The 13397-nt window shown below is 44.7% G+C and overlaps 1 long non-coding RNA gene across 1 annotated transcript; it reads right to left on the bottom strand.

Annotated features, from left to right (window-relative positions):
- Positions 1 to 12227: 12227 nt before the first annotated feature.
- On the bottom strand, positions 12228 to 13174 carry LOC114885004. Its single transcript, XR_003790984.1, has 3 exons — positions 13033 to 13174; positions 12633 to 12906; positions 12228 to 12313 (listed from the first exon to the last, which is right to left on the bottom strand). It is a non-coding gene; the product is annotated as an uncharacterized LOC114885004 (long non-coding RNA).
- Between the last annotated feature and the right edge of the window lie 223 nt (positions 13175 to 13397).

Raw genomic sequence — 13397 nt, 5'->3', positions numbered from 1 at the left:
TGAGAATAGCCAGGGCACGGGTGTGCCTCACAGCGGATCGGCATCGAATGCCCAGACGCTCTTTAAGAATCATGAATATTTTTAAGACAGACAGATAAGGCATGGTGCTTGGCCATGTGTCTGTCACCTGCGTGATATAAAGTATGATCACCTTCAGAACTTCACCTGCTTTGTGCTCAAGGGATTCGCCCTCAGGAATCAGGCATTCTTAGACAATTGGGGGTGTATGGAAATGAGTACCATCATCGGGCTTCCTTGGTGGTCCAGTGGTTAAGACTCCACCCTTCTGCTCCTCGGGGCGTGGGTTCCATCCCTGGTCCAGGAAGTTCTGCATGCCTTGAGGTGCAGCCCCTCTGTGACATATCTGAATCCAGAACACCCCAACATGGGCCAAAGTATCTTTTTATTTTCGTTTTTTATTTTTATTTTTAGCACTGCTTTATGTACTCATTTTCTATTAAATTCTTTAAAAAGGTTTTTTTTTTATTGAAGTATAGTTGATTTACAATGTTGTATTGCTTTCAGGTGTACAGCAAAGTGAATCAGTTATACATATACATATACATAGATCCACTCTTTTTTAGATTCTTTTCCCATATAGGCCATTACAGAGTCTTGAGTTCCCTGTGCCATACAGTAGGTCCTTATTGGTTATCTATTTTATATATAGTAGTGTATATATGTCAGTCCCAATCTCCCAATTTAGCCTTCCCCTCCCTTCCCCCTGGTAACCGTAAGTTTGTTTTCTACATCTGTGACTCTACTTCTGTTTTGTAAATAAGTCCATTTTTACCCTTTTTTTAGGTTCCTCATATAAGAGATATCACATGATATTGGTCTTTCTCTGTCTGACTTGCTTCACTCAGTATGACGATCTCTAGGTGCATCCACAAAATATCTTCTTTTTATTAATTTCACATTGTGCCCATAACAAAAATACATACATGACAGAGAAGACATGAAGATGTGTCACAGGCTTGCGGTGATTCGATTAAAAGAGGATTCATCAAGACTGACATTTTGGTGTCTTTTGTTTGGGGCCACAAAGTTTTTGCATTCCAAGCATTGATAATAATTAACAATAATTCATAACAAAATCCAGGAGCGGGAAGAGGCTGAGGCACACCTGAAGCGTCTCACGTGGCATGGATTAAACACCTTCCCTCTCCATTAGACAAAATTATTTTCAGCAATAATCATAAAAAGAAATGACATTTCATGTTTGTCCTGACTCAACAAAAAAAGTCTAACCTGTAATTTGCCCTCCTTTTCACTGTTTAAAATTTTTAAACGCACATAAAAAGTCCAAGTAGGGCTTCCCTGGTGGCGCAGTGGTTGAGAGTCCGCCTGCCGATGCAGGGGACACGGGTTTCGTGCCCCGGTCCGGGAAGATCCCACATGCCGCGGAGCGGCTGGGCCCGTGAGCCGTGGCCGCTGAGCCTGCGCGTCCGGAGCCTGTGCTCCGCGGCGGGAGAGGCCGCAGCAGTGAGAGGCCCGCGTACCGCAAAAACAAAAAAAAAAAGTCCAAGTAGACAGAGGTAAATAACTCAATTCATTTCTTTTGTCTTTATAGTCAAGGTGCTGTCATGGTTTCCTTTGATTCTACTGTTTGAACCCAGATACGTGTTGCAGAGATGGAGGTGCTGACCTGGCGTGAAGGGAGCTCAGATGATTCCGAAGGAGGGAATCCTCATAAACTCACTCTGGAAAGGGGTCCATGGGGCTGAGTTGGTGGGTGTCCGGGGCCCACTGTATAACTGGCGTTTTCAGGATTAAATTCTGTGTTGAATATAATGTTTTTTAAAGGTTAAATTACACAAATAGGCCAATTTGAAGTTTACATATCTATTATTGAAAGCCAGTGGAAACCACAACATTTGTGTAGATTCAGAACTTAGACCAACAAAATATTTTTTCAGGGAGGAATATGTTATCAATGAGGTTGTTTATTTTATTTTTATTAAACATTTTCCCCCAATATTTATTTATTTATTTTTATTTGGTTGCGCCAGGTCTTAGTTGTGGCAGGCAGGCTCCTTAGTTGCGGCTTGCTGGCTCCTTAGTTGTGGCTCGCAGGCTCCTTAGTTGTGGCATGCAAACTCTTAGTTGCGGCATGCATGTGGGATGTAGTTCCCTGGCCAGGGATTGAACCCGGGCCCCCCTGCACTGAGAGCATGGAGCCTTAACCACTGTGGCACCAGGGAAGTCCCTACTGAGGTTGTTTAGAATCGCCCCGAGGTGATAATATAGAGCAGCCCATTTGGCGGGTGGTTAATGTTTTAAAATTCTCTATGGATGATGCAGCCTATTGCCCGCCCACAGTGGTGGTTGCAGGGTCGGGGGGAGTCCCACTACCCTCCTCTTGCACACGGTTGATAAGAGGCCCACCTTTCCTTTATAAGGTGGCAGAACAGTCAACAGCCAGGTGGGACAGAGACCCAGCGGATACCTTGAGTGCAGGCAGGAAGAAGGTGATAGAGAGTTTGAGTTGGTGGCAATCGATTCTCTTCCAATGGTGTGTTGAGTACTCCTTGGACCGAGGCAGAGGGACTTGCCCTCAGGCTGGCAGAGGGGGAAGGAGCCTGGGCTCTGGAGGACTCCATGGAGAGCGCCCTGATTTCACTGATGTGAGAAATAAGATTCCACTTTTCATGGGGTTTCTGACACTTCCAGCAGTCAGGGAAGGTCCTGTGATTTCAGGGGCCTGAGATCTAAAGGATGAATAGGTGTTTTCTGAGTAAAAAGAAGAGGGAAGAAAATTTCATGGAGCTGGAAGCTCAGACAGGAAAGTCAAGAGCCCAGAGCCAGGGCTTCCCTGGTGGTGCCGTGGTTGGGAATCCGCCTGCCAATGCAGGGGACACGGGTTCGAGCCCTGGTCCGGGAAGATCCCACATGCCGCGGAGGAACTAAGCCCGTGTGCCACAACTACTGAAGCCCGCACGCCACAACTACTGAAGCCCATGTGCCCTAGAGCCCGTGCTCCGTAACGAGAGAAGCCATTGCAATGAGAAGCCCGCGCACTGCAACGACGAAGAGTAGCCCCCGCGCGCCGCAACTAGAGGAAGCCCGCGCACAGCAACGAATACCCAACGCAGCCAAAAATAAAATTAAAAAAAAAAAAAAAAAAAAGAGTCAAGAGCCAGCGTGGTGAGTTTGAGGAATGGAAATACGCTCAGGTTCGAGAGGACCCTGGGGGTCGTGAGCAGGAACTCCAGAAGAATGGCTAATGACTCATCTGGGTTTGTTGGCCTGGGCCAGTGCCATGGTCTGGGACCTCTGTGTTCTAGGAGGTTTTCAGAGGCCAATCCAGAAATCCAGGGCCCTGCCCTCCCAGGGTTGCCCTGGGCAACCTCTGTTAGTAAAGAATCCTGTTTACTACCTTGTGACTCATACTCACCTGTGGTTTCTATAGTTGCCACCAACAATGAAGCATAAATCCATTCCTGGAGGGTGGGGTCCGCAGGGTGAGGCCGTCCTCTTCCTTCTCTGGCTCAGAACCTGGCAGGGTTCCCCAGACTATAGCAGAGGGGGAAGAGAGAGTTTGTCTACTGAATCTCAGGTGTGGGTTTCCTTGGGAGGGGAAGGAGCTGAGTGGGGGAGGGGAAGGAGCTGAGTGGGGTAGAGGGACAGATCTCTGCAGTCGGGCCTGGGGGTACACACAGTGCAGCCCCCAAGCTGATCAGAAGCTCCCTCTCTCTAGATAATTATGGGGAGAGTCCAAGAGATGGAGAGAGAGGGAGAGAGAGAGAGAGAGAGCGCGAGCCTCTGGTACAGAAAAGTTACAGCAAGACTCAGGGGACCCAGGCACTTTCTTCACCAGAGACAAATGGGGTTTGGTCCCCAGGGTGGTGGTGGGATGATGGGCCAGATTCAGAAATGCAAAGCTGGGGTCGGTGGGTGGGGCATGGGTACGTACACAAAGGAACCAGAAGCAAGGAAGCCACAGGGACAGACAGTCTTTTTAAAAGACTATCTCAGGGAGATGCAAGAGGGAGGAGATTTGGGTATATGTGTATATGTATAGCCGATTCACTTTGTTATAAAGCAGAAACTAACACACCATTGTAAAGCAATTATACTCCAATAAGGATGTTAAAAATAAATAAATAAATAAAAGACCATCTCATATGTATAACTGATTCACTTTGCTGTACACCTGAAACTAACACAACATTGTAAATCAACTAGACTCCAATTAAAAAAAAAAAAAAAAACCCCATCTCATCCCATACGTTTGCACAAAGTCTTACAGGTTACAAAGCACCTGTGTGTCTACTTTCTCATTTGCTTTTTACAGAAGCCATGTGAGGAAAAGCCAGAGCAGGGAATACAATCTATCCTACAACGGGGAGACTAAGGCTTATCGAAGTTGACTAACACAGTCAAGGTCAAAAGCAAGACGAGAATCTAGACCTCCTGGCTCACAGTCCAGTGCCCTTTCCACTAAACCAATGTTTTTCAAACTTTGGCATCTACAGACTGCTTTAGTGGGTGTCTGTTACACACAAAGTACTAGAATTTTTGATACATTTAAAAAATTATCACAAATGTTAGAATAGCATAATGAAACATATATTTTAAAAAGTAATAAATCAGGGACTTCCCTGGTGGCGAAGTGGTTAAGAATCCGCCTGCCAATGCAGGGGACACGGGTTCGAGCCCTGGTCTGGGAAGATCCCACATGCTGCGGAGCAACTAAGCCCATGTGCCACAACTACTGAGCTTGCGCTCTAGAGCCCGAGAGCCACAACTACTGAGCCCGTGTGCCATAATTACTGAGCCCGTGTGCCTAGAGCCCATGTTCCACAACAAGAGAAGCCACCACAATGAGAAGCCTGCGCACCGCAACAAAGAGTAGCCCCTGCTCGCCACAACTAGAGAAAGCCCAACGCGCAGCAACGAAGACCCAACGCAGCCAAAAATAAATAAATAAATAAATAAACTTATTTAAAAAAAACGAAGTAATAAATCAACGAGAAGGATATACGTGTAACCTTCACTAGGGTATTTATATTGAGCTTGATATCAGATACTTTGAGTCATGGCTCAGGTTTGAGTCACAGCCAGACAGTTTTTTTTCTTTTTTTTTTCCTGTTTCCACTAAATTAGGACAAGTTAAGGAACGTCACTGAGTGCTTCATGAGACAGTCCTGGATAACAGATGAAACTTATACTCAGCTGTGCAGAGCATTCTCAGGGAAGGTGGTTTGCTGAATGGTCAGAATCCAAATGTGCAATTTGGAAGACTGACCATTTTCACCTGGGAGGTCGGTCAGTTGGATTCCTTATCCAGTCTTTGGCTTGGTTCAGCTTTGGAAAGTATTTCTTGTTCTGATGTAGAATTACAAGCTTTATGTGTGTGTGTGTGTGAGTGTGTGTGTGTGTGTTAAAATATTCACAACACAAAGTTTTTTTTATCTAAGTGGTTTTAAAATATGCCCAATTATATGTTTTTTATTTCTTTTTCAAAGAAATCAAATGTTGGGACATCGTAAAACTTTGATGATGCAACTGTGCCAGAGTTCTAGCTTTAAGAAATCCTGATATTTTATGTCCAGCGTTACAACTGTGAAATTCTGGTTCGGGGTGATAGATTCTGATATATCACTAAGATATACTACTTGAGCAAACCACGTGCGTTCGGAAGAATGCTCTTTATCGGCACTATCAGTCACGAAGTGTCATCCCACATTTCAAAATCTCACGTAATGAAAAGGAAAAAGTAAAACTATCCTAATTTCCAGACGACATGGTCTTATATATTAAAAGAAACCCTAAAGAATTTACAAAAACAAACAAAAAACCCCACCACAATAACAACAAAAAACAAATAAAAACCCCAACCCTGATTAGAGCTAATAAATAAGTTCAGTAAAGTTGAAGGATATAAGATCAACATAAAAAATCAGCTTCATTTCTATGTACTAGCAGTGAACAATCTGAAAGTGAAATTAAGGAGACAATTCCATTTATAATACCATCAAAAAGAATAAAATACTTAGGAATAAATTGAACCAGGGAAGTGCAAGACTTGTATACTATGAAACACTTCTGAAAGAAATTAAAGAAGGTTTAAATAAATCTAAAGACATCCGTGTTCACTGTCTGGAAAATTTAAGATCTGCCATCTGTTAAGATGGCAATATTTGCTGAACTGACCTACAGATTCACCGAAATCCCTATTAATACTGCTTTTTTTTTACAGAAATGGACAAGCAAATCCTAAATTTCATATAGAATTGCAAGGGACCAAGAATAACCAGTACAATCTTGAAAAGACAGGAGTAAAGTTGAAGGACTCATTTACCAATTTCAAAACTTACTACAAAGCTATAGTAATCAAGACAGTGTGGTATTAGTATAAGGATAGCCATAGATCAATGGGATAGAATTGAGAGTCCAGAAATAAACCCATATGTTTATGGTCAATCAATTTTTGAGAAGGGTGCCAAGACCATTAAATGGGGAAAGAATAGCTTTTTCAACAAAGGATGCTGGGACAACTCAATATCCACATGCAAAAGAATGAATTTGAACCCTTACTTCATACCATATACAAAACTTAACTCAAAATAGATCAAAGACCTAAATGTAAGAGCTAAAACTATAGAAATTTAGAAGTAAACATATGTGAAAGTCTGTGTGACCTTGGATTAGGCAGTAGATTTTTAGAAATGATAACAAAAGCACAAGCAATCAAGGAGAAGAAACCAGATAAACTGGACTTCATCAAAAATAAAACTTTTGTGGGCTTCCCTGGTGGCGCAGTGGTTGAGAGAGTCCGCCTGCCGACGCAGGGGACGCAGGTTCATGCCCCGGTCCGGGAAGATCCCACATGCCGTGGAGCGGCTGGGCCCGTGAGCCATGGCCGCTGAGCCTGCGCGTCCGGAGCCTGTGCTCCGCAGCGGGAGAGGCCACAACAGTGAGAGGCCCGTGTACCACACACACACACACACACACACACACACACACAAAAAAAAAAAAAACCAAACAAAACTTTTGTGAATCAGAGAATTCCCTGGCGGTCCAGTGGTTAGGACTCTACACTTTCAGTGCTGAGGGAGCATGTTCAACCCCTGGTCAGGGAACTGCAAGCCATGTGGTATAGCCAATAAATAAATTAATTAATTAAACTAAGCCAAGAATAAGAAATAAAATAAAATAAAACTTTTGTGGGTCAAAGAACACTAACAAGAAAGTGAAAATACAACCCATAGAATGGGAGAAAATATTTGCAAATCATATCTGATAAGGGGGCTAGTGTCCAGAGTATATAAAGGATTCTTACAACTCAACAAGAAAAAGACAACCCAGTTAAAAAACGGGCAAATGGTTTGAATAGATATTTCTCCAAAGAAGATATACAAATGGTCAAAAATCACATGAAAAGATGTTTTTAACATCTTTAGTTACTAGGGGAATGTAAATCAGAACCACAAGGAGGTGCTACTTCACATCCCCTGGGACAGTTATAACAACAACGACAACGACAAGTGTGGGCGGGCATGTAGAAAAAGTGGAATCTTCATACATTGCTGCTGGGAATGTAAAACGTTTCGGCTGCTGCGGAAAGCAGTTTCGCAGTTTCGCAAAAGGTAAAACATAAAATTACCAGAGGACTCAGCAGTTTCATTCCTGGGAGAACTGAAAACATACGTTCACACGCAAGCTTGTACATGAATGTTCATGGGAGCATTATTCAAAATAGCCAAAAAACAGAAACAACCCAATGTCCATCAACTGATGAATGGATAAACAAAGTGGGGTCTATCCATACAGTGGAATATTACTCAGCCGTGAAGAGGAGTGAAGTACTATTACGTGCTATGACACGGATGAACCTCGAAAGCATGGTGCCAAGTGAAACAAGCCAGTCACAAAAGGCCACAGAGTGTATGATGCCATTTATATGAAATGTCTAGAACAGGTAAAGCCATAGAGACAGAAAGTAGATTAGCAGTTGCCAGTGGTTGGGGGAGGCTGGGAATCCGGATTAGCGGCTAATAGGTATGGGGTTTCTTTCTGGGGTGATAAGAATGTTCTGGAAGTAGATAGTGGTGCTGGTTGCATGACATAGTGAATATACTAAAAGTCACTGAAGTGTACAATTTTAAATGGTGAATTATTATTTTTTTAATAAATTTATTTATTTTGGGCTGCACTGGGTCATCGATGCTGCACGTGGGCTTTTTCTAGTTGCGGCGAGTGGGGGCTACTCTTCGTTGAGGTGCACGGGCTTCTCATTGCAGTGGCTTCTCCTGTTGTGGAGCACGGGCTCTAGTCTTGCGGGCTTCAGTAGTTGCGGCACGCGGGCTCAGTAGTTGTGCCTCGCGGGCTCTAGAGCGCAGGCTCAGTAGTTGTGGCACATGGGCTTAGTTGCTCCGCGGCACGTGGGATCTTCCTGGGCCAGGGCTCAAACCCATGTCCCCTGCGTTGGCAGGCGGATTCTTAACCACTGGGCCACCAGGGAACCCCTAAAATGGTGAATTTTATGTTATGTGAATTATATCTCAATAAAATGCTAAAACAAAACAAGACTCATGTGAACTACTTTTCCCTCCAGCATCCGTGTACTTCCTAGGGGTCGCGGGTAGGAAGCAGGTTCTTGTACTTGCTGCCTATTTCTGTGACCACGTTGAAAAGAATGTGTCCTTAGTGACTGCTGTTTGACTCATGGTGAAAATGTTTTCTATTTCCTTCAACACTGAATTGGGTTCAGGACACGTATTGAGGGCCGTCAGTGGTTCTCCGTGAATTAAACAGCGTTGGAACTGGAATTCATAAGATGATAATAATAATAACTCACCTTCACTGAGTGCTTTCTATTCAGTATATGCCAGACATTGCCCTAAACGCTTTATATGTAGTTCTTCACTAATTTTTACCACAACTGTATGAAACAGGCATTGCTATTACTGTTATCAACATCATTCCCAATTTTCAGAGGGAAAAACTGAGGCTCAGAGTTAGACAACCTCCTTTATTAGAATTTAGACCTCCTGCCTTCTTGCTGCCAAAGCCAGTGCTTCATCTGTCCTGATTCCAGTGTGTCTTTTTCATTTACCAAATAATCTCTAATAAGACAAAGTATTTCTCTCTTGCAGTAGAGAATTTTAGAGATAAGCGGAACAGAAACTCATTGACTACTTTGCCATCATATGTGTTCCCCCTTCTGAAAGCTATTGCACCGTCTGGATATGAGGATTTTCACCAGCCACAAAGAGAACTGAATGCTGACATCCGTACCCGATGGTGATTGATCTTGAGCCTAGTTTGCCACTGTTCTCTGACATCCAACAGTGGCGATAAAACTGCTTTCTAAGTATCTGTGTCACTAACTTCACAACCCGTTTGTCTGTCTTCTCTGTTGTGTGTCTTGTACTCGTGTTTGCTCTGAAGAGTGAGGACAACTTGGAGTGATGTGCTATATTCCTGGGGCCTTTCTCTCTATCACAAACTTAAATTTTTATTCTGGGAAATGCTATATTGAAGTTATTCTGGAAAAAATCAGTAGGCTCTAACTATGACCGATACACAAGCTTTAATGACTTTGAACCTCGATTTGACATTTTAGAGCTGATAATGCACCGGGGACAGGGGTGAATAGTCAATAAAATCCAGTTTCCGGATAATGTTTGTAGTAGTTCCTATTTGCAGTTTCTTTTTTCTTACTGTGCAAAATAATCACTCACATTTTCCTTCATCCCAGCACCTTTAGACATATTATATCCCCACTGAAACCCAGTTCACAGTTTATGAATGGCATTGTTCTGAGTTGTCAGGTCCCTATTACTACCTTAATTGCTACATTTACAAGTCGAGGAAGCACTTTTGAGCCATTCATGAGTTTTTCTAATTTGGGGGTATAACATAGCACAACAGTATGAACATATAATGCACATTTTAAAAGGTAAACAAAAACATGCATACGACAGGAAAATGATTCACCAGAGTCCCCTGTCCCCATTAATTAAATCTTTAAGAATCTGAAATCTTTAGGATTGTAATAATTATTAATATAATGAGACACTGTGACAGCTGTAATCAATGCCGCATTTCGAATTTGTGAAAAGTGGAGAACTAAGGTGCTTATTACTTTTTTCCCTGAAACTACCAGTCTACCTGAGGGCCCAGTGATACAACTTTCCTTGCAAACATTTCAAGCCTCCAAGAGTTGTTGTTTTTTTAAAAAAAATTATTTTATTTATTTATTTTTGGCTGCGTTGGGTCTTTGTTGCTGCGCGTGGGTTTTCTCTAGTTGCAGCCAGTGGGGTCTACTCTTCTTTGCGGTGCTCGGGCTTCTCACTGCGGTGGCTTCTCTTGTTGCGGAGCACGGGCTCTAGGCACGTGGGCTTCAGTAGTTGTGGCGCGCAGGCTCAGCAGTTGTGCCTCGTGGGCTCTAGAGCGCAGGCTCAGTAGTTGTGGCGCACAGGCTTAGTTACTCCGCCACATGTGGGATCTTCCCGGACCAGGGCTCGAACCCGTGTCCCCTGCACTGGTAGGCGTTTCTTAACCACTGCGCCACCAGGGAAGTCCTCCAAGAGTTTTTGTTTTTGTTTTTGTTTGGGTTTTTTTTGGCTGCGCTACACCAGATGCGGGATCTTGGTTCCTGGATCAGGGATCGAGCACGCGCTCCCTGCAGTGGAAGCATGGAGTCTTAACCACTGGACTGCCAGGGAAGTCCCTCAATGCTCCAAGAGACTTTAAATTCCTATGAGATGGGCTGCGGGAGAAGAAGTGTGGACAGAGGCCATTCGAGGTGCTGAGGGTAGGCTCGGAGCAGGGACTCGGAATCCTGCATTTTTCTCCCCCGGCCTGGGAATCCTAGGCAACAATTCTATCCCACCGCCAGGCGGCGCTGTAGAACCAGGGATGGCAGCCCTGGACCTGCGGGGCTGCTTTAGTTATTCCCCAGGCATTCTTGACCGCTAACACTTCGCTTTGTTCTTCTCCCTTATATTCAGGTTCTTAACCTGGTGAATCTGGTCAGGCTTCTGATGGTCAGTGAACACCTAGAATTTATGTGTAAAATATGTGTTTAGCTTCATTTTTCTATCTAGAGGGAGGTTTTATAGTTTTGATCAGACTCAAGGTGATAGTATCCCCTTGAGAGAGTAGAATGCAATGATGTTAGGTACTAATACGCTGACATCTATCGGTGGCGAGCACTTGTTATATATAATTTAACACAATAATCCTCAAAATTACCTTGCAAGATATCCCCATTTTACAGAAAACAAAACCCCAAAACCCCTGAAGTTCACACAGCTAATGACACACAGCTAATAAGTGATGAGGCTGGGATTTAACTCCAAGAACGCCTGCTTCTCACTGTGCTGTTGCTACACTGAGGAAAAAAGCCAGAGACTCACTCATTCATCAGCAAAGATGTAGGAGGGACTGAGTGTGTGTCCAGCACCCTGTACTGGATGCTGGGGTAGAGGGGGATCCAGACAGCTCTGCTTCCTGCCTTCTTGGGGCTTAGTGCCTGGAGGTGATGGCAGTGATGCTGGCCATGTCAGCAGGAAACAGGCAGTAAACAAATAAGCCTGTAATTGCAAACTGAGAAAAGTGCTCTGAAGGAAATAAAGGGGACAGCGACATAGAAAAATGCGGAAAGCTACAGATAGTTTGGCCAGGGAAAACCCAAGCATGTTAGCTCAGAGTAAAGCGTGGGGATTGCCGTGGGAAAAGGTGGAGACAGAGCCTTCCGGGGGGGACGAGCCTGGTGTGGGTACGCAGAGGCAGCTGGTGCGGCTGAACAGGGGGACCCAGAGCAGAGGTGAGGGTGACAGAGGTGTAGAAGTCATCGGGGCTTTCTACACCAAGTAAGGAATTCAGATCCTATTCTCATAATAGGAAGCCATTCTAGGGTTTAAAGCAGGAGAGAAATGCCAGCTAATTTATGTTTTTCTTATTTTTAATTGTAAAAGAACCCCAACACAATGCCAAATTTACCATCTTAACCATTTTTTTAGGTTTACAGTTCAGTAGTGTTAAGTACATTCACATTTTGTGCAATTTCCAGAACTCTTTTCATTCTGTAAAACTAAAATTCTGTACCCATCAAACAACGTCCCATGTCCATCTCCCCGGCCCCGCATTCCCTGGCAACCACCGTTCCACTTCTTTCTTTCTCTGTGGATTTGGCCACAGTAGGGACCTCATGTAAGTGGAATCATACACTATATGTGTGTGACTGACTTACTTCACTTAACATAATGTTCTCAAGGTTCCTCTATGTTGCAGCATGAATCAAGAGGCCCAGGATCGGAGGCCGTGGTGACGGATGGTTCTCCCACGTGGCTGCTGCCTGGCAGAGCGAGAGCAGAGTCACGGGGAGAGCAGGTGTTGAGCCAGGAGCCGAGTCTTCAGGGAAGGAGGGGAATTGGCCAAGAGGCCAGAGGACAACAGCAAGAAGGGGCACCAGGAGGAAGGGGAACGGGAGCTAAAGCTGATCGCCCAGATTCTTCAAGGATGTTTATACAGGGGTGGCAGGGGTGGTGGTGGGGCGACACTTCTAGAAGCAGCCATGAGGAGCCAGGAGGATGCAAACCTCACTTACTGCCCCTCAGGTATGTAGGGAATGTGAGAATAAGATCAAGGCTAGGTTTAGGGAAGACTTTTCTTACCTGGACAGGGTATGAAGCATGAAGACGGGCAGCGAAAGGAGCCCTAGGAGGCGTCTTTTCTTCCGGGAGAGGTTTGGGAGAAAAACTGACCCCTCCACTACCCTTCATTTCCTGTCTCCCCATTTTTTTTTGGCGGACTCTTAATCACTGGACCGCCAGGGAAGTCCCTCTCTCCATCTCCTTGAGGACTGTTGGGGCTGCCTGGCCTCTTTGGCGGAGAAGTTTCATTTATCTATGGAGCTCCATGAAATGTAGACACTCACTCTTCTAGGCACTGGAGAGACAGCGGTGAATAAAATAGAGGAAAAGAAATCCCAGCCCCACAGAGCTGGCTTCCCAGCAGGGGGATTTTTTTAGGTGCGTTGTCATGCAAAAGCATCCAGCAGGGTAACTTACTCACCGGTGCTGGAATCTGGATGTGGGCTGAGTTCGACCGTGAGTCACATGGGTTGTTTGCAGGAAGAGAGAGGGGAGATGACATTGAGAAAATGGAAAGAGCCCCAGGGCTTGGGACTGAGGCCTGGGTCCCAGCAACCTTGAACGAGTCATTTACTTTTCCTGGGACTTTACCCGTTAGCTGATCTGTAAAGGGGCAGGATAATTCCTCATTCCCCAGTTGTTGTGGAGTTAAAGTGTTGCCTAAACAATTAAGTGGTCTACAAATTGTCATTAAAGGGACTTCCCTGGTGGCGAAGTGGTTAAGAATCCGCCTGCCAGTGCAGGGGACACGGGTTCGAGCCCTGGTCCGGGAAGATCCCACATGCG

Source organism: Monodon monoceros, unplaced genomic scaffold (genome assembly GCF_005190385.1).
Source record: "Monodon monoceros isolate NGI ecotype Baffin Bay Population unplaced genomic scaffold, NGI_Narwhal_1 Super_Scaffold_6, whole genome shotgun sequence".
NCBI lineage: Eukaryota > Metazoa > Chordata > Mammalia > Artiodactyla > Monodontidae > Monodon > Monodon monoceros.
The sequence above is the reverse complement of the archived record's forward strand: the minus strand, read 5'-3'. Positions and strand labels throughout refer to the sequence as shown.